Genomic DNA, 23,356 nt, shown 5'->3' with positions numbered 1-23,356 from the left:
CCGGCAGACCCTTGAGGTTCGAACACTGGGGTGTGTGCGGAGATTTCGCCCCCTACCTACCTACACCCCTCCGCCATGCTAGGATCTAAACTATGGAAAGAACGACCCAAGAGACACAGGGTTTATACTGGTTCGGGCCACCGTTGTGGTGTAATACCCTACTCCAGTGTGTGGTGTGGTGGATTGCCTCTTGGGCTGATGATGATGAGCAATACAAGGGAGAACAGCCTCGCGAGGGTCTGTTCTTAGCTGGGACGATGAACTGCTCGGAGGAGTTCAGTCACCTTTTTCTCTCTCTCTCTGCTTTCCTCCGACCGACCCCTTGCTGTGTGGGTGGCTGGTCCTATTTATAGAAGCCCTGGTCCTCTTCCCAAATATCAAGCGGGAAGGAAGCCAACAATGGCGGGCTAATTTGAAGGGGGACAGCAAGTATCAGCTATCCTGACAAAAGTAGTCTTCGCCTGCGCAAAGCTCTGGTGATGACGCCGTCTTGGGCTCCATGGTGACTTCCGTCTCGTAGTCCTCCTGGTCTTGGTCTCGTTGCACCGAAATGGCAACCTTTGCCTGATGCCTCGGCACTCCGCGGCTGCGCTTGCCCCCTTTGCACCAAAGAGGAAAGGAGGACGCTGCGCGGACTGGCACCCGCCTGGCGCCCTGAGTCGTCATGGCTTGCGTCATGGGCACCTCGTGAGGTACCCCTCCTTGATCTCTCCGCCTCCTCGTGAGCCAGCCTGACGAGGCCGTGCCTGAGGAAGCTTCGCGTCGTCCGCCCCGCGAGGCTTGGCCCCTCGCGAGGGTCTTGGGTTAGTGTTGGTGAAGATGGGCCGTGCTGGGCCCCCCTTTGAGCCACGCCGCAGGCCGCAGGCAGGCAAGTCTGGGGACCCCCGTTCCCAGAACGCCGACAGTTTACTCTTCCTATTTTGTAGTATCAAAATTTGACCATAGATTTAACTGACAAAATGTTAATGCATGTCACTAAAAATTATATCGTTGGATTCGTATTTGAACATAAGTTCAAATGGTATAATTTTTGGTGACATGCATTGGCATTTTCTTAGGTAAATCTATGGTCAAAATTTTACACTAAATACGAGGTAGTATAAAAGTGGGCTATAACGGCCCTCCACTATGTAGGCCAAAACAAGTGCCAAATTCACTTGTGATGCATTTGGCATCGATGCCCTTCCATTGCTCACCTGGTGCCCCAATCTGGATCACCTAGTTTGCTATGGTGCAAATTAACACACGCAATGAAAAAACACTTGCGTGGGAGAGGGAGAGGACTGAGGCAATAAAAACACTTGTTTGGGAGAGTGAGAGGCTGGTGTAGTTGGTTTGATTGATTTGTTTATACATGTGGGTCTGTGTGCACAGCGGTGCCAACTCTCTCACATCGCTAGAGCGGTGCCAAAATCTTTTGACTTGACATCAATGCGTATTATGTGGCATACTTTTGAGAAATTTGGCATCGGCCACATAGTGGAAGGCAACAAAAGCCCAAGCTCTTCACGTGCTCCTAGGTAAATGAGAGGAGAGAGAGAGTGAAAAAATATCACTAGCCAGCCAACCCTATCGTATGAGCGAATGATATTGGTACCTCTTAATGACACGGCAATCTTATACAGCCAGCTGCTCTAATATGTTCTCTTCTTTTGCGGATAAAAAAAGACCTAAAAGTGATAAATGTGTTGCACTATAACAATCTCATCGAATGCCTTGAGCTCCATCTTACAAAAATTGATTTGATCAACTACCGAGGCAACACGTCTGAGATTAAATTGGCCAGGTTCTTTGTTCTAGAGGCAAGTGTGCTCAAGGTAATGAGGTTTGGCGTACTTTGGCGCAACAATGAATAGCGTGCTGATCACTGCAAGCGTCTAAGCCTAAATGACAAAGTCTCCGCAAAAGCCGAATTTGTTTATGAAACATCAAGTGACCAGAGACTCGAAAATTTATTTGCCCATTAGTGACTTGTCAGTGCGGTGGATTTTAGTTTGTACGATAATGCTGCATCCACATAAAGTAACGAAAGTTCTTATCTAAACTTCCTAGTAATTCCCTCTTCATAGGTGCAGCATTACTCCTAACATTTGTAATATCAGTTTGAAACTTGTAATATTGTCGTGTCCTATTCCTACATTTTCGAAATCCTGCGAATCAAAGAGGTCCTGAGTTGGTGATGATGTTGTGCATGCCATCTTTCACCAATAGCCATTGGATCTGGGTCTGACGCATACAAAACAAACTTCTGCAGTTTTGCAAAAAGATGCCCGCACTTGTTCCCTATTTACAAACAACTCCTTGTCTCTCACAATCAGCCTTATCTCCTCCCCACCACATCTAGAAGGCCATGGAAAAATCTGGCGCGATGGTCGCTGCCAGCGCCGTCCACCCCCAATCTTGGTGTTCCATCAAATGCACGGGCATCTACGCACTGGAAATTATGTCGAATGCGGCTAGTTGTAAGCAGGCTAGCTCTACAGCCATGATGATAGTGGCTGCAGATGGTGAGGCTGACTTTGGTATGCTGAACATGGTGCCTACACTCAGGTGTCGTCTCCGTCGCAGGGTCTTGTCATTTCACTATAAGGAGCGGCACGTAATAATTTGACCAACGGGTAGTACAGTACTACTACATTGGTAGTACTACTACTAGTACTAGCACCACCGTCTGGATTTAGTAGTACTACCACGTCCGTCTGGATTTAGTATTTGACTAGCAATATCTAGTAATGCATGTCACAAAAAATATACTACTCCCTCTGTAAATAAATACATGGTGTATTGTTTTATTCCTTCCGGTAGATGGCTCAAATCTGAAGTCTCATCAATCAGACTACTATTGTACTCACTGAGCACTCAGTTTGGTAAGCTACCAACAAAAAATTGTAATCAAAGACTACTATTGTACTCCCTCTGTACTGGTGCATTAGTCACGTTACGAAAACCAAATAGTAATCCCAAAACTTTTAGGCGCGGTGCATTAACTACCCACCTCGTTCCCTGTTTTTTGCCACAAAAAAGAAATCACCCAATACGAGACGTGGGGTGCGTGTGCATTCAATGACTTGAGACTACTTAGCACAACATTTTTGGTTACATGCATTAACATTTTATTAGTTAAATCAAAGGTCAAAACTTGGCGCAAAATACAAAGGGGGCCAATAAACCAGTAAACATCAAAGTTCTCTTGTTTGTCCCCAACTAGAGGTCCCGTGAGATGACTATACTGCACCGGCACGGAGGGGGACACAGCTTCATTGAGTTACTGCACCTGCCTTTGGGTGTATGACAGGTGGGCCCAATAGGTGGCTGGCCCACCTGTCATACAGCCAAAGGCAGGTGCAGTTAAGGCATCGGAGCTCAGTCCCACAGGGACGCAGCTTCATTGACTTATTGCACCTGCCTTTGGGTGTATGATAGGTGGGCCCAACAGGTAGCTGGCCCACCTATCATATAGCCAAAGGCAAAGGGAGGGCTAAGGAGTAGATGGCCAACACACACATGAATGCAACGCAGTCTGCATTTCTCATATAAAGGCTCCCCGCCAGTCCAATCTACGAAGTCCTACGCACCGACGCACCCTAACCAAGGGTAAGAGTAATCACTCCAATCGCAGGATCAGTTGACTAGAATTTAGACCCATGGAGGTGATGAGCGCGAGCATTAGCCGGTTGTGCCAGATGGTCCACGATGCCGGCCTGCGGCCCGGCACCGAGGAACATCTCCAGGTCGTGCTTGAGGCCGCCAAGGCGAGAGGCCGCTTGGACGACAGCTTCGTCTCCTTGTTCGATGAGGTCCTCGTCGGCTTCCTCGACAAGTTCACCATCGTCAAGAAGCTCGCGGACGACCTTGACGTACGCCTCCAGCCCACGTGCATAGGCTCTGCGATGCCCGCCACCCAAAACATCCTCTATGGTGACAACCTCTTCGACGCATTGGTGGCCCTGCGACTGCCCGCCGTCGCGCCAGAGAATGTCTACCTCGAGGTCGCGCTCGCCGCCCAGCGCCTGGCGCAGCAAGACACCATCGACATAATCACCCATGTCTACGCGCAAATCATCCACAAGGACTAATACGTGCAAGAGGCGGAAGATAGGTCGCTGGCCTTCTTGGACCGCAGGGCAACCTTGGACGGCATTGTTCAGAAGCACGTTGAGCTCGCTGCCAATGTCGTTGCTCCTCACATGTCGGTTGGTGACCCGGCGCACTAGGGCGTGAGGATGTCATTGATGGATTCGTATGTATCTTATCTTTCCGTCAAATCCATGTAGTATTGTATGGTACTACTAGTAATTATCTTACCTTTGGCATCAACTTCATAATTTTCATACGTACTACATGCATGAACCGCGCCAGAACCAAACTTCTCATTACTCTAGGGAAAATCATTATTTCTATCTATCGGTTGCACCATGGAGCAGAACCAAATTTTCCAAGTTACAAGTTCAAAAGGAAAAGCCTGCCGTATTCACGTTGCACCCCCACACGGTTGGTCTGGCACGCCGCTCAGGGGTGAATGCATGTTATGTTGCATTTTCATTTACAAGTGGGACCATAGCTGAGCAAACCGACTATCGGCAAACCCCCACCCCGCCCACCGCGCGATGGCTGAGAAAACAGGAGGGAGAAGAGATGGCTATAGCATGGACTCCAAGAAAATTGGTGTCAGATGGGACTCGTGTAGGTGGCGTGTTCCGCACTGCTAGACGTGAATGCTAGTTATGGCCCATGCCACCCCACTATATCGAGCCTATATCGAGGTGCTGGTTACGTAGAACAAATTTCGTGGAGTCTGTGCTCAGTCCTCTTTTCTCTCTCTTCTCAGCCAGCCAGTAGACGTGCGGAGCCCATCGTCTGTTTGGTCACATGCGTTCCCACATGTCAATGAAAACGCAAGAGGACCCGTTGAACCTGCACATATTTCACCCTGACATGTTGGTGATGGAAAACAAATCCAATAAAGATCTTTTGTGGCCGCTTTTGGAGTTACTCAAGAGTAAGATTCTATTTACAGTTTAACCCAAGATGCATATCACGTGGCTTCAACTAGCACTCCATTTTCTTGCATGACATGACCTGGATGCTAGATGTCCCATGTGTCGGCAAGAGGAAAAACTCGACCAAATCTTCTCCACATTTAGACCAGAGGAGTAGGAAACACAGCAATCCTTGTGCCTACATCATACTACGTACAAGCCCACCTCACGCAGTCACGCTATCACCATATTGCTCGGCCTCCATGCGACACCTAGCTCTAGTTGGTCTAACTAGAACTAACTATTGTGCTAGTGTAACACCCCGGATGTGATTTACCTAATATGTAATCCAACTCTTGCCGTTTCCGGCGTTAAGTTATTTTATTTTCTTGGGTTCGGGTTTTTGTCTCCGTGTGTTGTTGTCATTGTTTTGCATCTCATATCATGTGCATTGCATTTGCATATGTGTTCGTCTCATGCATCCGAGCATTTTCCCCGTTGTCCGTTTTGTATTCCGGCGCTCCGTTCTCCTTCGGTGGTCATTTCTACCTTTCTTTCGTGCGTGGGGGTTAAACATTTCCGGATTGGACCGATACTTGCCAAGCGTCCTTGGTTTACTACCAGGAGACCGCCTGTCAAGTTTCGTACCATTTGGACTTCGTTTGATGCTCCAACGGTTAACCGAGGAACCGAAAAGGCCTCGTGTGTGTTGCAGCCCAACACCCTTCCAATTTGGCCCAAAACCCACCAAAACCTTCTCCATCTTCTAGAGCGTTCGATCACGATCGCGTGGCCGAAAACCGCACCTCATTTGGACTCTCCTAGCTCCCTCTATGCCTATAAATACACCCCCTCCGAAATTCACGGTTCCTCTCCCCGAAACCCTAGATCTGATCCTCCGCACGCCGGACATTGTCCGCCGGCGCCGGACACGCCGCCGCCAGCCATTCCCGCGCCGCCACGTGGCCGGCCGCCTCCTCCCACCACGGAGGCCCGCGAAGCCCGGGGCCGGCCCTCCCCGCCGCCCGACCGGGCCGCGCCTCCCCGCGCCGGGCGCCGCACCACGCCGCATCCTCCCCAGCTCCGGCCGCCGCACCGCCGTTCGCCGTCGCCGCTCCGCCTCGCCGGCGCAAGACCCCGGCCGGAGATCCTCACCACGCCGAGCTCCGCCATGGGCACCTCGACGCCGGCGACCGCTGACCTTGCCGTCGTCGTCCTCCACCGCCCCGGCCTTCTTCCCCTTCCTCCGGCGCCCTCCTCGCCAAGTACCTCGACGAACGCCGGCGAGCTACAGTAACTCTGGACAACCTTGGTTTTTGTGCATGAATAGTACCTCCCAGATCCAAATCTGAGACGGTTGATGTTCCTCCCGAAACCCTAATTTTATTGCCATGTTCATTGTGCCTAACTTTGCCTCTGTAGATCCGTTTTGGGCGTGTAGCATATCAAAATGTTCGTCTCAGAGAGCACATCATTTTATCTCATTGCATGATTTTCATTTGAGTTCATCTTGATGCCCGAAATGCTGTTGGAAGAGTGCTATTTGAGTTAATTGTCAGATCTGCTGCTCCAAATAGCTAATTGTCATTTTTGCCATGATTAATGTGTGCATGTTCTGCCCCTGAGCTCTACATGAGTTTTGTTATATGCTTTGCCATATTTCCAGAGGTGACATCCATGTATTTTTGTGATGTGTGTGGTGACTAGCACAAGCTTGCAAAGTGGTGCATTCGATAATGCTGATTTCAGGGACTTAGCAATTCCACTAAGTCCTTGGACTGTTTTTATCAATATGCCATATGTTCATGTTGTTTCCTAGTGATCAGTGCCTCTTTTGAGGATGATCAGTAAGGATGATTTGTTAATCTTGTAGTGCTCTATCCATCCATGTCTTTGTTTGCAATTATGGAGCACCCTAGCTTGAGTCAATCGAGCTGTACTTTTGCTATTTCGTGGATCTGGGCAGATTGTCTACTTGTTAGCGATTTTGCCGAGGATGTTGTAGTTGATCCGTGCATGCTATGTTGTTGTTCTTGCCATGCCTAGCTTGTATAATGTGTATTCTTGATGGGTGTATGCTTAGATTGTCATGCCTTGCTCTGTAGTGAGTGCATCGAGCTCGTAAACATGCCTACTTGATATCTGATTTGCATGCACCAGTTTTTCTCTAAGTCTGTGATCTGGTTATGTTTTTGCCATGTTCACATGCTTGCAATTGTATCTTCTGATCCCTTTTGGCTCAAGGTCACTAAGGGACTTTTGTTAGGCTCCTTGAGTAGCTCGATGCCATGCTTTGCTTTGCCATGTTCATTTCCTGTAGCATCTAGTTTTCATGCTTCAAAGTGTGCTATCTGATCTGAAATTCCAAACAAGTGTTAATTTCACTAAGTCTGAAACCTGTTTACCAATTGCATTTTTGCCATGCTTGTTTGAACCTGTTAATGGATGAATTGGCCATAGCTCAGTGTTTATCTTTTGTTAAGCATCATGAGTAGATCCCTGCCATGTATTTTATTGTCATGTTTGGGTGTTGTAGCATGTTTAACTTGTTGCATTTAGATGGCTACTTGTTGTATATCGCAGACCGGTGCCATATTTGAATTGCTTGCCATTTCCAAACCGTGTCTCCGATTCTGGTGTTCTTTATATCGATTTCAACCGAAATCACCTCACCTTTCCAGTGGAACACTTGGATTTCCATGTTGAGGCCAGGTTCATTCATCTCTTGCCAAATCTTGCATATGCATCACATATCGCATCCCGCATAGCATATCATGTTTGCATCATGTTGTTTGAGCTTTGCACGTGGTTGATTGTGTCCTTTTTGCTTGTTTGTCTTGTTTGGGTAGAGCCGGGAGATGATTTCGCTAACGAGGAGCCCGTTGAGTTTGCTTTTGAGGATCCAGTCAACTCTGTCAACTTTGCAGGCAAGATGATCATACCCTCGAAATCACTTCTATCTTTGCTTTGCTAGATGCTCGCTCTTTTGCTATGCCTATGCTACAATGCCTACCACTTGCTTATCATGCCTCCCAAATTTCCATGTCAAACCTCTAACCCACCATGTCCTAGCAAACCGTTGATTGGCTATGTTACCGCTTTGCTCAGCCCCTCTTATAGCGTTGCTAGTTGCAGGTGAAGATTGGAGATCCGTTCCTTGTTGGAACATTATTTACTTGTTGGGATATCATTATATTATCTTGTTATCTCAATGCATCTATACACTTGGTAAAGGGTTGAAGGCTCGGCCTCTCGCCTAGTGTTTTGTTCCACTCTTGCCGCCCTAGTTTTGGTCATATCGGTGTTATGTTCCCGGATTTTGCGTTCCTTGCGCGGTTGGATAATAATGGGAACCCCTTGACAGTTCGCCTTGAATAAAACTTCTCCAGCAATGCCCAAACTTGGTTTTACCATTTGCCACCTAGCCTCTTTTTCCCTTGGCTTTCCGGAGCCCAAGGGTCATCTTATTTAAACCCCCCCGGGCCAGTGCTCCTCTGAGTGTTAGTCCAACCTGTCAGCTGCCGGTGGCCACCAGGGGCAACTCTGGGCTGGCCTACCCGTACCTTAGACAATCTGAGTGTGCCCTGAGAAAGAGATATGTGCATCTCCTATCGGGATTTGTCGGCACATTCGGGCGGTGTTGCTGGATTTGTTTTAACTTGTCGAAATGTCTTGTAGAACCGGGATACCGAGTCTGATCGGAATGTCTCGGGAGAAGGTATATCCTTCGTTGACCGTGAGAGCTTGTCATGGGATAACTTGGGACTCCCCTGCAGGGATTTGAACTTTCGAAAGCCGTGCCCGCGGTTATGGGCAGATGGGAATTTGTTAATGTCCGATTGTAGATAACTTGAACCTTAACTTAATTAAAATGAATCAACTGTGTGCGTTACCGTGATGGTCTCTTCTCGGCGGAGTCCGGGAAGTGAACACGGTGTTGGAGTAATGCTTGCCGCAGGTTGTTCTCTAGTTATTCATTCGTGCTTTGCCTTCTCTTCTTGCTCTCTTTTGCGAACGGGTTAGCCACCATATATGCTAGTCGCTTGCTGCAGCTCCACATATTACCTTGCCTTACCTATAAGCTTAAATAGTCTTGATCGCGAGGGTGCGAGATTGCTGAGTCCCTGTGGCTCACAGATTACTTCCAAACTAGATGCAGGGCCCGATGACTCCGTTCCAGATGATGTGTTTGAGCTCAAGTGGGAGTTCGATGAAGCTTCCCGTCGTTACTATGTGTCTTTCCCTGCTGATCAGTAGTGGTGCCCAGTTGGGGCGATCGGGACCGTGTCGCATGTTGGGTTGATCTTTTATTTTGGCACCGTAGACGGGCCATGAGTGTTTGGATGATGTAATGCTTTTTATGTACTTTGTTTGACATGGCGAGTGTAAGCCAACTATGTACCTTTCCCTTTATTATCTATATTACATGGGATGTTGTGAAGATTACCTTACTTGCGACATTGCTTTCAATGCGGTTATGCCTCTAAGTCGTGCTTCGACACGTAGGAGATATAGCCGCGTCGAGGGCGTGACAGCTAGCATACTCCAATATTGGGTTGGCTCTATGTGATGTGGCAACTTCATATAACCGGATGCTGGCTATACTACTACAGTACTCACACTCCAAGAAGTGAGTCGAAAACCATTCATAAATTGAGTTTATGACATGCATATGCAAATGTACCATTCAGTACATACAACAAGTCATCAACACACAATGACAACGAGGATATACATGTTGGATTATAGATTAGTTCCAACAAAACAATCTAGTAAATACTAAAGTTTTCATCACACAACAAATGGCCTCCGTCCCCCACACGAGCGAAGCCACTTCGCACCACCACCAACCTGCTAGGGAAATGCGTGTTGTCTTGCATCTTCACTTAGGCCAACTCCAGCGCATGCATCTCGGACGCGCGCTCGCCCAGCCCCCTTTCCCTCGACGCCCCCGAGCTACCCAACCACGGCTACGTGTTTTGCGCACCTGGCGGCCGGATTTGGAGCGGATCCGGTCGGGCTTGAGCTCGCCCGGCTGTGGGAGGCCGCGCCGCGCCATGGACTAGCCGGGCACCAGGCCGGAAGGCCTCGATAAGGCCGCATGCAGGTACTGACTCCTCCTCTAGCCGGTCGGATCTACACTATCGGCGGTCCGTCGGTAGATACATGAATGGCGGTCGACCGGGCTCGGTGCTGGCCCAAAATCTTGTCGGTGCACCGTTGCCACTCATTACGTGCGACAACTGCCCAAAGAAGGTCTTGCGCCGCGTGTCTACAATACCAGAACATCCCGGGTGGGTGTTCATCAAGTGCTCAAACGATGGGGGTATGTGCTACTTTAGCTTCGGTTGTACTCTGGGATTTGACTAGTTGTGCTAACTTAAAATTTTATTGTGTAGAATGGATGCAAGTTTTGGTATTGGGAAGAAGAGTACATCGATATATTGATAGAGCGCAACTTAGTAGATGTTCTAGCACTTTTAGCTAGCATAGAGGCTAGAGATGAGACTAGTGCACTTGTTGATATAATAGAGGCTAGACATGAGACTAGATGCGAGGAAGCAATGTCTACTTCTTTACACTCGAAGAAGAAAGAAGCACGCAAGATCGAGCCTCCGCACATCAACAATGAACACTACAAAAAAAGACACATCCGTGACATTTTAGGCCAAACAAAAAAAATTCTATCATACATATGACACTTCTATGACGATAATTGTGAAAAAACCTGGTACCATCATAGATGTGGTGGGCTCCTACTTCTATGACAAAAAATCGTGACAGCAAATGGGCTTTTCGTCCTGGGCGGGCCGGAGACGCAGCTGCATGACATTCTTTGGGTCGTCCCTGATGGAAAAAATAATGGTAGAAGCGAGGGCGAGGAAAATTTCGGGGAGTTCCCGGTTACGGTGGGAGGTCGGGGGTCGAGCGATGCGCGTTTCTCTCGTACACGTACGCGCATGTGTGCGAGGCGTTGGCTCTAACTAAACCCAAGCGAGGCATTGGGCTCTAACTGAACCCGAGCGATTGCACTGCAGGCTACGCGTTACTGAACCCGAGCGATCAATCGATGGCTGTTAACTGAACCCGATCGAGTGATTCCTTCGCTACTGCTGCTAACTGAAGCCGATCGATGTTGCCTCTGGGATGAACAGTGAGCATTGCGGGGGGGTTGGATGAACAGTGAGCGGTGGCGTTGCCTCTGGATGAACAGGACCCCGTGGTGTGCAGGGCTGGATGAACAGTACATGGTGGAGGGGTGCCCGTGGAGGGGTGGTTGAACAGTAGCCGGTGGAATAGCGCGCGGTGGAGGCTGGATGAACAGGAGCCCATGGAGGCTGGAGGAGGTCGACGGTAGCCCATGGAGACTGGAGGAGGTCGATGGTGGAGATGAACAGTATCCCGTGGAGTCCCGTTTTGCGGTACACCACACCCCTCCCGATGAACAGGACCCCCGTTTCGACCGTAGGAGGTCTGTTTCGTCCGTTTTGCGGTACGCCACACCCCTCCCGATCAACAGGACCCCCGTTTCGACCGTAGGAGGTCCATTTCCTCCGTTTTGCGGTACGCCACACCCCTCCCGATGAACAGGATCCTGTTTCGAACATGGCCGGTCGAACACAAGGTCGTTTCCTCCGTTCTGCGATACGCCAGGCCTCATTTCCATCGCCTGTTCCGTCCAAGCCCTCCCGATGAACACGACCACGCATTCCGTTCGGACCCAGCCGGTTGGCTCCCACGCAGTCCGTTGCCTCCCGATGAACACGACGCATTCCATTGCCTCCCCATGAACACGACGCATTCCGTTGCCTCCCCATGAACACGACGACGACGGTGTTTCTCCTTTCCGACCCAGCCGTGTCAACGAGCCCTCGCTGTACGTATGCATGAGTAGGCGTTCGAGACCCCGCCCGTATGTACACATACGTGGCCGTATTTTCTTTCTTGCACCCTGGCCGCTGTACGTACGTGTACATGCTACGTGCGCGCCTCTACTACGACACGTACGCGCCTCTACATCCACCAGTATATATGTACGTACACGTTCGCGAGAATGACAACGCTACGTACGCTTCGACCAGGTGGGTCCCGACTGTTAGGCACTTCCTTGCATGCGAAGATGTAGCTGGTGGGTCCCAGCAGTCAGGGGGCGAATCGTTTTGTTTTTTTGCCCGGACGCACTTCTTTGCGTGTGAAGGTGTAGCTAGTGGGTCCCAGCAGTCAGGGCGGAAACGTTTTTTCGCGAAATATGGTGGCCCGTACGGTGGGTCCCCGCTGTCAGGTGGAGGAATAATTATTTTGCGCGTAATAAGGAGGCACTTCCTTGCTGCGGCCGTGGACCCAGTTGTCAGCGTCTCCACGCATAGTACTCTTTCGATGGAAGTCGGTCGTTGACCACATTGACCACGCTGCGCCAAGAGTACCACGGCGGTGGACGATGGCGAGGCCTAGGAAGGGGATGACACGGAGGCAGGGAAGACTCGGCAGTTGTTTCCCATGCGGAGGGGAGTACGACTGTATGAGGGTTTACTGGTTCGCCTACCGTCTCCGGAGAATAACAGCAAGTGTGGGTGAGTAGAGGGATGGCTAGGCCAACGATGGGAATACGGTGGGGCGGTGAGGCCTGTGCGGTAGCACAGCCGGCCGTGGGGAGGAGGTAGCAGGCAGTCCCGCCGGCGCTTGTTTGAGCGGCTGGAGCAGGAAGAGCAGAGATTGAAGAAGCACAACAGCCGTTGGATCGACATCCAACAGTCAGTGCTTGTGCGTCAACCTTTTTTTAGGAAAGCCTCAAATCTGTGGAAAACAGCATACAACCCATCTGCCATTATTTCTAATAATTTACAGCCCATTTGCTAATTCTTAAGGTTTTTTTGGAGCCCATATTCTTTTTGTTAGCATTACAACCCATATTGTGGCCATGGTTAAAAAATTATATGAAATTTTGCATATTTCGGTGCGGTCCGAACTGTTTTTAATCTCAAAATTTTGACTCACATTCAAACTGATTTTTAAAATAAATGTATATCAATATAAAATCCAACAAATTCTCCACGCATAAAATTAATGTAATTTAAAATCTTGAAATGAAAAAAAAAGATATTTGAAACTAATTGCCGGTTTGATGTGTTTTAAAAATGTACGGCCCATTTCTCATTACTGATGGGCCATTTTCTCGGCCAGCCGAATGAAAGCTCTCCTCGTCTTGAAAGATTTGCAGCCCAACAGGCTTGACAAAGCGACTTACTTGGCAAATCAAAAAAAAAACTGGGTTGCGGCGGTGGACCCAGCTGTCAGCCTCTCCACATACAGTACTCTTCCAATGGAAGTCGTTCCTTGACCACGTTGACCATGCCGCGCGGAGAGCACCATGGCGGTGGATGACGGCGAGGCCTAGGAAGGGGACGACGCGGAGCCGGGGAAGATGCGGAAGTGGAAGCCCGCGCGGAGAGGAGTATGAGGGTTCACTGGTTCGGCTGCGGTGTGAGGCTGCCGTCGCCGCAGGGCCTGGCCAGCGGTGGGAATAGTAGGGGGCGGTGAGGCCTCTATGGCAGCACAGCAGGCCACGGGAGGCAGGAGCATGCGGCACGACCGGCGCAGCTTTGTGCGGCTGGAGCAAGAAGACCAGAGGTTGAAGAAGCACTATGGCCGTTGGATGGACACCGTACGGTCACTGGAGCTAGAATCGTTCATATTGACCAAGTTCAGAAAGCCCTTCATCCCCATCAACTTAGTAGGCCCACAAGTCAGCCTCCCACCAAGGTGGGTCCCAGCTAGCTGGGGGAGTATTCATTTTTTGTGCGTAATAAGGAGGCACTTCCGGTGGGTCCGAGCTGACAGCGGGGGGAACGTTTTTTTCGTGAAATACGGTGGCCCGTATGGTGGGTCCCAGCAGTCAGGGGGAAACGATTTTTTTCGCAAAATACTGGTGGCCCGTCCGGTGGGTCCCCGCTGTCAGCTGGAGGAATAATTATTTTCCGCGTAATAAGGAGGCACTTCCTTGCGGCTGCCGTGGACCCAGCTGTCAGTCTCTCCGCGTACAGTACTCTTCCGATGGAAGTCGGTCGTTGACCACATTGACCACGCCGCACCGAGAGCACCACGGTGGTGGATGATGGCGAGGCCTAGGAAGGGGACAACGCGGACCCGGGCAAGATGCGGCAGTGGATGCCCACGCGGAGAGGATTACGAGTGTTCACTGGTTCGGCTGCGGTGTGAGGCTGCCACCGCCGCAGAATAACAGGGGGTGTGGGTTGCTACCTCTTGAGCACTGCGTTGGATTTCCCCGAAGAGGAAGGGATGATGCAGCAAAGTAGCGTAAGTATTTTCCTCGGTTTTTGAGAACCAAGGTATCAATCCAGTAGGAGGCTATGCTCGAGTCCCTCGTACCTACACAAAAACAATAGCTCAACGCAACCAACGCGCTTAGGGGTTTTCAATCCCTTCACGGTCACTTACGAAAGTGAGATCTGATAGAGATGATAAATAATATTTTTTTTTGGTATTTTTTGTATAGAGATGCAAAGTAAATAAAGTAAAAGCAAAGTAAAAGCAAAGCAATAGTAAAGTGATGGAGATTGATATGATGAGAAAGAGACCCGGGGGCCATAGGTTTCACTAGTGGCTTCTCTCAAGAGCATAAGTATTCTACGGTAGGTGAACAAATTACTGTTGAGCAATTGATAGAATTGAGCATAGTTATGAGAATATCTAGGTATGATCATGTATATAGGCATCACGTCCGAGACAAGTAGACCGAAATGATTCTTCATCTACTACTATTACTCCACTCATCGACCGCTATCCAGCATGCATCTAGAGTATCAAGTTAAAAACAGAGTAACGCCTTAAGCAAGATGACATGATGTAGAGGGATAGTTTCATGCAATATGATAAAAAAACCATCTTGTTATCCTCGATGGCAACAATACAATACGTGCCTTGCTGCCCCTTCTTTCACTGGGAAAGGACACCGCAAGATTGAACCCAAAGCTAAGCACTTCTCCCATGGCAAGAACATTGTATTGAGATCCAAAAAGAGAGAAGAAGCCATCTAGCTACTAGCTATGGACCCGTAGGTCTGAAGTAAACTACTCACACTTCATCGGAGGGTCTTGGATGATGATGTAGAAGCCCTCCGTGATCGATGCCTCCTCCGGCGGAGCTCCGGAACAGGCCCCAAGATGGGATCTCATGGATATAGAAAGTTGCGGCGGTGGAATTAGGTTTTTGGCTCCGTCCCCGATCGTTTGGGGGTACGTGGATATATATAGGAGGAAGGAGTACGTCGGTGGAGCTTCGAGGGGCCCACGAGGCAGGCGGCGTGCCCTAGGGGGGGCGCACCCCCTACCCTCGTGAGCACCTCGTGGCTTTCTTGATGGAGGGCCCAAGTCTCCTGGATCTTATCTGATGAGAAAATCACGTTTCTGAAGGTTTCATTCCGTTTGGACTCTGTTTGATATTCCTTTTCTTCGAAACCCTAAAACAGGCAAAAAACAGCAATTCTGGGCTGGGCCTCCCGTTAATAGGTTGGTCCCAAAAATAATATAAAAGTGGAAAATAAAGCCCAATAATGTATAAAACAGTAGATAATATAGCATGGAGCAATCAAAAATTATAGATACGTTGGACACGTATCAAGCATCCCCAAGCTTAATTCCTGCTCGTCCTCGAGTAGGTAAATGATAAAAACAAAATTTTTGATGCGGAGTGCTACTTGGCATAATTTCAATGTAAATCTTCTTAATTGTGGTATGAATATTCAGATTCGAAAGATTCAAGACAAAAGTTCATATTGATATAAAAATAATAATACTTCAAGCATACTAACAAAGCAATTATGTCTTCTCAAAATATCATGGCCAAAGAAAGCTATCCCTACAAAATCATATAGTCTGGCTATGCTCTATCTTCACCACACAAAGTATTTAAATCATGCACAACCCTGATGACAAGCCAAGCAATTGTTTCATACTTTTGACATTCTCAAAACTTTTTCGATCTTCACGCAATACATGAGCGTGAGCCATGGATATAGCACTATAGGTGATATAGAATGGTGGTTGTGGAGAAGAGAAAAAGGGAGAAGATAGTCTCACATCAACTAGGCGTATCAACGGGCTATGGAGATGCCCATCAATAGATATCAATGTGAGTGAGTAGGGATTGACATGCAATGGATGCACTAGAGCTATAAGTATATGAAAGCTCAAAAGAAATAAAGTGGGTGTGCATCCAACTCGCTTGCTCACGAAGACCTAGGGCATTTTGAGGAAGCCCATCATTGGAATATACAAGCCAAGTTCTATAATGAAAAATTCCCACTAGTATGTGAAAGTGACATAATGAGAGACTCTCTATCATGAAGATCATGGTGCTACATTGAAGCACAACTGTGGTAAAAGGATAGTAACATTGTCCCTTCTCTCTTTTTCTCTCATTTTTTTTATTTGGGCCTTTTTATGGCCTCCCTTTTTTTCGTCCGGAGTCTCATCCCGACTTATGGGGGAATCATAGTCTCCATCATCCTTTCCTCACTGGGACAATGCTCTAATAATGATGATCATCACACTTTTATTTACTTACAACTCATGAATTACAACTCGATTCTTAGAAAAAAAATATGACTCTATGTGAATGCCTCTGACGGTGTACCGGGATGTGCAATGAATCAAGAGTGACATGTATGAAAGTATTATGAACGGTGGCTTTGCCACAAATACGATGTCAACTACATGATCATGCTAGCAATATGACAATGATGGAGCGTGTCATAATGAACGGAACAGTGGAAAGTTGCATGGCAATATATCTCGGAATGGCTATGGAAATGCCATGATAGGTAGGTATGGTGGCTGTTTTGAGGAAGGTATTTGGTGGGTGTATGATACCGGCGAAAAGTGCATGGTATTAGAGAGGCTAGCAATGGTGGAAGGAAGGAAAGTGTGTATAATCCATGGACTCAACATTAGTCATAAAGAACTCGTATACTTATTGCAAAAGTCTAGAAGTTATCAAAGAAAAGTATTACGCGCATGCTCCTAGGGGGTAGATTGGTAGGAAAATACCATCGCTCGTCCCCGACCGCCACTCATAAGGAAGACAATCAATCAATAAATCATGCTCCGACTTCATCACATAATGGTTCACCATATGTGCATGCTACGGGAATCACAAACTTTAACACAAGCATTTCTCAAATTCACAACTACTCAACTAGCATGACTCTAATATCACCATCCTCATATCTCAAAACAATTATCAAGCATCAATTTCTTCTTAGTATTCAACACACTCATACGAAAGTTTCATTATTAATCTTGCATACCAAGCATATTAGGATTTTAAGAAAATTAACATGCTATTAAGACTCTCAACATAATCTAAGTGAAGCATGAGAGATCAATAGTTTCTATAAAACAAATCCACCACCATGCTCTAAAAGATATAAGTGAAGCACTAGAGCAAAACTATAAAGCTGAAAAGATATAAGTGAAGTACATAGAGTATTCTATCAAATTCCAAATCATGTATGGCTCTCTAGAAACGTGTGTACAGCAAGGATGATTGTGGTAAACTAATAATCAAAGACTCAAATCATAAAAGACGCTCCAAGCAAAACACATATCATGTGGTGAATAAAAATATAGCTCCAAGTAAAGTTACCGATAGAAGTAGACGAAAGAGGGGATGCCTTCCGGGGCATCCCCAAGCTTTGGCCTTTAGGTGTCCTTAGATTATATTGGGGGTGCCATGGGCATCCCCAAGCTTAGGATCTTGCCACTCCTTGTTCCATAATCCATCAAATCCTTACCCAAAACTTGAAAACTTCACAACACAAAACTTAAGGTAGAAACTCGTGAGCTCCGTTAGCGAAAGAAAACAAAAGACCATTTCAAGGAACTGTAATGAACTCATTATTTATTTATATTGGTGTTAAACCTACTGTATTCCAACTTCTCTATGGAATATAAACTATTTTACTAGCCATAGATTCATCAAAATAAGCAAACAACACACGAAAAACAGAATCTGTCAAAAATAGAACAGTCTGTAGTAATCTGTAGCTAGCGCAAGATCTGGAACCCCAAAAATTCTAAAATAAATTTCTTGACGTCAGTAATTTATCTATTAATCATATGCAAAAAGAATTAACTAAATAGAACTTTCCAAATAAAAATGACAGCAGTTCTCGTGAGCGCTAAAGTTTCTGTTTTTTACAACAAGTTCAACAAGACTTTCCCCAAGTCTTCCTAACGGTTCTACTTGGCACAAACACTAATTAAACACAAAAAACACAACCAAAACAGAGGCTAGATAATTTATTTATTACTAAACAGGAGCAAAAAGCAAGGAATAAAAATAAAATTGGGTTGCCTCCCAACAAGCGCTATCGTTTAACGCCCCTAGCTAGGCATAACAAGCAAGAATAGATCTAGGTATTACCATAATAGTAAGATAGATTGTTAAAAATCATTTCATATTCTCTATGTTCAGCAGCAAGTTTTCTTTGAGGCAAGCAAAAGTAATCAAAAGGGCTAAATTTATTGGGACAAAAGTCTCCAAGATCAACCTTGGGAGGTATAGGTTCCTCCTTTGGTCCTTCATATTGCACAACCAATTCATCATTATAAGCATTCTTTTGACAGAACTTTGTGAGCCTATATTCAAGAGAATATCCCAATTCATTATCTCAAATAGCTAAATCATCATTAAGTTTAGAAATTCTGTCAACTAAAACATTGGTAGGAACCCTTTTTCTAAGATTTTCATTGAAAGCAACATAGTCTAGAGATTGAAAATGCATTATTTCTTCTTGATCAAAGAGGATAGTCTCTATGGGAGGACGGCAAGCATCCACCCTATAATGCGCAAAGATTTCTTTGGCCTCTTTAATTATGAATCGAAACTCATGAGCCAAAAAGATAGTAATGGCACTCTTAACAGAAGAATGCCCAATATTTGAAAATTCTAGGAAAATCCTTTGTATAGAAGGATGCAAGTGCCTGAATTGCCTCTCAAGTTCAACTACAAGCATGGCAATAGCGTCCGCAAGACTACTAGTTCTATGAAGAATAGAACTACCCATAGAAGGTAAAGCACCGGCACAAGTAAAGAAATCTTGAATAACTCCTTTTCCAATAATATTACCGCTACCAACACGAAATCTTTTTATATGTGAGATAGTGGGTTCTTTAGTAGGAGCATCAAAATTATTATTGACAATGGTATCCCCAATTTCATACATAGAGGCAGAAGGTAAAGAACTAGCCATAACGACAAGCAAGCAAACTAACACACGAGCAAACAAGAGCAAACGGGCAAAAGAGGAAAATAGAGAGGGAGGATAGAGAGAGGGCGAATAAAACGGCAAGGGTGAAGTGGGGGAGAGGAAAATGAGAGGCAAATGGCAAATAATGTAATGCGGCAGATAGGGATTGTGATGGGTACTTGGTATGTTGACTTTTGCGCAAACTCCCCGGCAACGGCGCCAGAAATCCTTCTTGCTACCTCTTGAGCACTGCGTTGGATTTCCCCGAAGAGGAAGGGATGATGCAGCAAAGTAGCGTAAGTATTTCCCTCAGTTTTAGAGAACCAAGGTATCAATCCAGTAGGAGGCTACGCTCGAGTCCCTTGTACCTACACAAAAACAATAGCTCAACGCAACCAACGCGCTTAGGGGTTGTCAATCCCTTCACGGTCACTTACGAAAGTGAGATCTGATAGAGATGATAAATAAATTTTTTTGGAATTTTGGTATAGTGATGCAAAGTAAATAAAGTAAAAGCAAAGTAAAAGCAAAGCAATAGTAAAGCGATGGAGATTGATATGATGAGAAAGAGACCCGGGGGGCATAGGTTTCACTAGTGGCTTCTCTCAAGAACATAAGTATTCTACGGTGGGTGAACAAATTACTGTTGAGCAATTGACAGAATTGAGCATAGTTATGAGAATATCTAGGTATGATCGTGTATATAGGCATCACGTCCGAGACAAGTAGACCAAAATGATTCTGCATCTACTACTATTACTCCACTCATCAACCGCTATCCAGCATGCATCTAGAGTATTAAGTTAAAAACAGAGTAACGCCTTAAGCAAGATGACATGATGTAGAGGGATAGTTTCATGCAATATGATAAAAAAACCATCTTGTTATCCTCGATGGCAACAATACAGTACGTGCCTTGCTGCCCCTTCTGTCACTGGGAAAGGACACCGCAAGATTGAACCCAAAGCTAAGCACTTCTCCCATGGCAAGAACAACCAATCTAGTAGGCCAAACCAAACTGATAATTCGAAGAGACTTGCAAAGATAACCAATCATACATAAAAGAATTCAGAGAAGATTCTAATATTATTCATAGATAGACTTGATCATAAACCCACAATTCATCGGTCTCAGCAAACACACAGCAAAAATAAGATTACATCGAATAGATCTCCACAAGAGAGGGGGAGAACATTGTATTGAGATCCAAAAAGAGAGAAGAAGCCATCTAGCTACTAGCTATGGACCCGTAGGTCTGAAGTAAACTACTCACACTTCATCGGAGGGGCTTGGATGATGATGTAGAAGCCCTCCGTGATCGATGCCTCCTCTGGCGGAGCTCCAGAACAGGCTCCAAGATGGGATCTCGTGGATACAGAAAGTTGCGGCGGTGGAATTAGGTTTTTGGCTCCGTCCCCGATCGTTTGGGGGTACGTGGATATATATAGGAGGAAGGAGTACGTCGGTGGAGCTTCGAGGGGCCCATGAGGCAGGGGGCGCGCCCTAGGGGGGCGCGCCCCCTACCCTCGTGAGCACTTCGTGGCTTTCTTGACGGAGGGTCCAAGTCTCCTAGATCTTATCTGATGAGAAAATCACGTTTCGGATGGTTTCTTTCCGTTTGGACTCCGTTTGATATTCCTTTTCTTCGAAACCCTAAAACAGGCAAAAACAGCAATTCTGGGCTGGGCCTCCGGTTAATAGGTTCGTCCCAAAAATAATATAAAAGTGAAAAATAAAGCCAAATAATGTCTAAAACAGTAGATAATATAGCATGGACCAATCAAAAAGTATAGATACGTTGGAGACGTATCATGGGTGAGTGGAGGGATGGCCTGGACAGTGGTGGGAGTAGTATGGGGGCGGTGAGGCCTCCGCGGTAGCACAGCCGGCCATGGGAGGCAGGAGCAGGCGGCATGACCGGCGCTGCTTTGGGCGGCTGGAGCAAGAAGACCAGAGGTTGAAGAAGCACTATGGCCGTTGGATGGACATCATATGGTCACTGGAGTATTGACTAAGTTGACAAAGCCCTCCGTCCCCGTCAACTTAGTAGGCCCACAAGTCAGCCCAACAATATGGTGGGTCCCAGCTAGCAGGGGGTATTCATTTTTTTGGGCGTAATAAGGACGCACTTCCTTGCGTGCGAAGATATAGCTGGTGGGTCCGACCTGTCAGCGGGGGGGGACTTTTTTTCGTGAAATACAGAGGCCCTTCCTGTGGGTCCTAGCTGTCAGGTGGAGGAATCATTATTTTGCGCGTAATAAGGAGGCAATTTCCTTGCGTGCGGCCATGGACCCAGCTATCAGCCTCTCCACGTACAGTCCACTTCGGATGGATGTCGTTCATTGACCACTTTGACCAGGCCGCGCCGAGAGCACTAGGGCGGTGGACGACGGCGAGGCCTAGGAAGGGAACGACACGGAGCCAGGGAATACTCGGCAGTTGTTTCCCACGCGGAGGAGTACGAGGGTTTACTGGTTCGTCTACCATCGTCGGAGAATAACATCATGTGTGGGTGAGTAGAGGGATGGCTAGGCCAGCGATGGGAGTATGGTGGGGCCGTGAGGCCTGCGTGGCAGCATAGCCGGCCGCGGGAGGAGGGAGCAGGCAGTCCCGCCGGCGCTTGTTTGAACGGCTGGAGCATGAAGAGCATAGATTGAAGAAGCACGACAGTCGTTGGATGGACATCCAACAGTCACTGCTCTCGTGTGTTGACTAAGTTGACAGGGCGTTGCGTGTGTGTCAACCTTTTTTTATGAAAGCATACGCGTCAACCTGTAGTAGGCGCACAAGTCAGCCTCAAATCTGTGGAAAACAGCATACACCCCATCTGCCATTATTTCTAATAATGTACAGCCCATTTGCTAATTTTTAAGATTTTTTTTGGAGCCCATCTTCTTTTTGTTAGCATTACACCCCATATTGTGGCCACAGTTAAAAAGTATACGGAATTTTGCATATTTTGGTGCGGTCAACTGTTTTTAATCTAGAAATATCGATTCACATTCAAACTATTTTGAAAAATAATTTATATAAATATAAAATCCAAATAATTGTCCACGCATAAAAATCAATGGAATTTAAGATCTTGTAACGAAAAAAATTGAAACTAATTCCCGGTTTGATGTGTTTTAAAAATGTACAGCCCATTTCTGGGCAAACCGAATGAAACTCTCCTCGTCTTGAAAGATTTGCAGCCTAGCAGGGCCGATAAACCAAGTATGCCTTGTTTGGGTATTTCTTTTAAAAAATAGAACTGGGCTAGCCATTTTCAGCAAGAAAAAAACACAACTAGGCTCATGATGTGGTAAACATAAATAAAACCCTGGCTAGACGGGCCACAGCCCTCGCATAGCCCCGTTGTTACCCTGATCCGTCGCTAAAACTAGTATAAATAACAACTTCTTGTTACTCAAAAAAAATGCGCAACTTGCTGGGTCCCTGGTGTCAGTCGCTCGTAGTGTAATTCTCTCGTTTATTGACTACTGTCGGTGTCAAAACCGGCGGATCTCGGGTAGGGGGTCCCGAACTGTGCGTCTAGGTCGGATGGTAACGGGAGACAGGGGACACTTTGTTTTACCCAGGTTCGGGCCCTCTCGATGGAGGTAAAAACCCTACTCGTGCTTGATTAATATTGAAGATATTGGTAGTACAAGAGTAGATCTACCACGAGATCAAGGAGGCTAAACCCTAGAAGCTAGCCTATGGTATGATTGTGTATGGAGTTGATTCTGTCCTACGGACTACAACCCTCCGGTTTATATAGACACCGGATAGGGTTAGGGTTACACAGAGTCGGTTACAATGGTAGGAGATCTTGAATATCCGCATCGCCAAGCTTGCCTTCCACGCCAAGGAAAGTCCCATCCGGACACGGGACGAAGTCTTCAATCTTGTATCTTCATAGTCCAGGAGTCTGGCTGAAGGTATAGTCCGGCTACCCGAACACCCCCTAATCCAGGACTCCCTCAGTAGCCCCTGAACCAGGCTTCAATGACGACGAGTCCGGCGTGCAAATTGTCTTCGGCATTGCAAGGCGGGTTCCTCCTCCAAGTCCTTCATAGAAGATTGTAATCACCAAGAGTAGTGTCCGGCTCCATAAAATAAGCTT

This window comes from Triticum urartu, chromosome 6 (genome assembly GCF_003073215.2).
Source record: "Triticum urartu cultivar G1812 chromosome 6, Tu2.1, whole genome shotgun sequence".
Lineage (NCBI taxonomy): Eukaryota > Viridiplantae > Streptophyta > Magnoliopsida > Poales > Poaceae > Triticum > Triticum urartu.
This window is presented reverse-complemented; position numbering follows the sequence as displayed.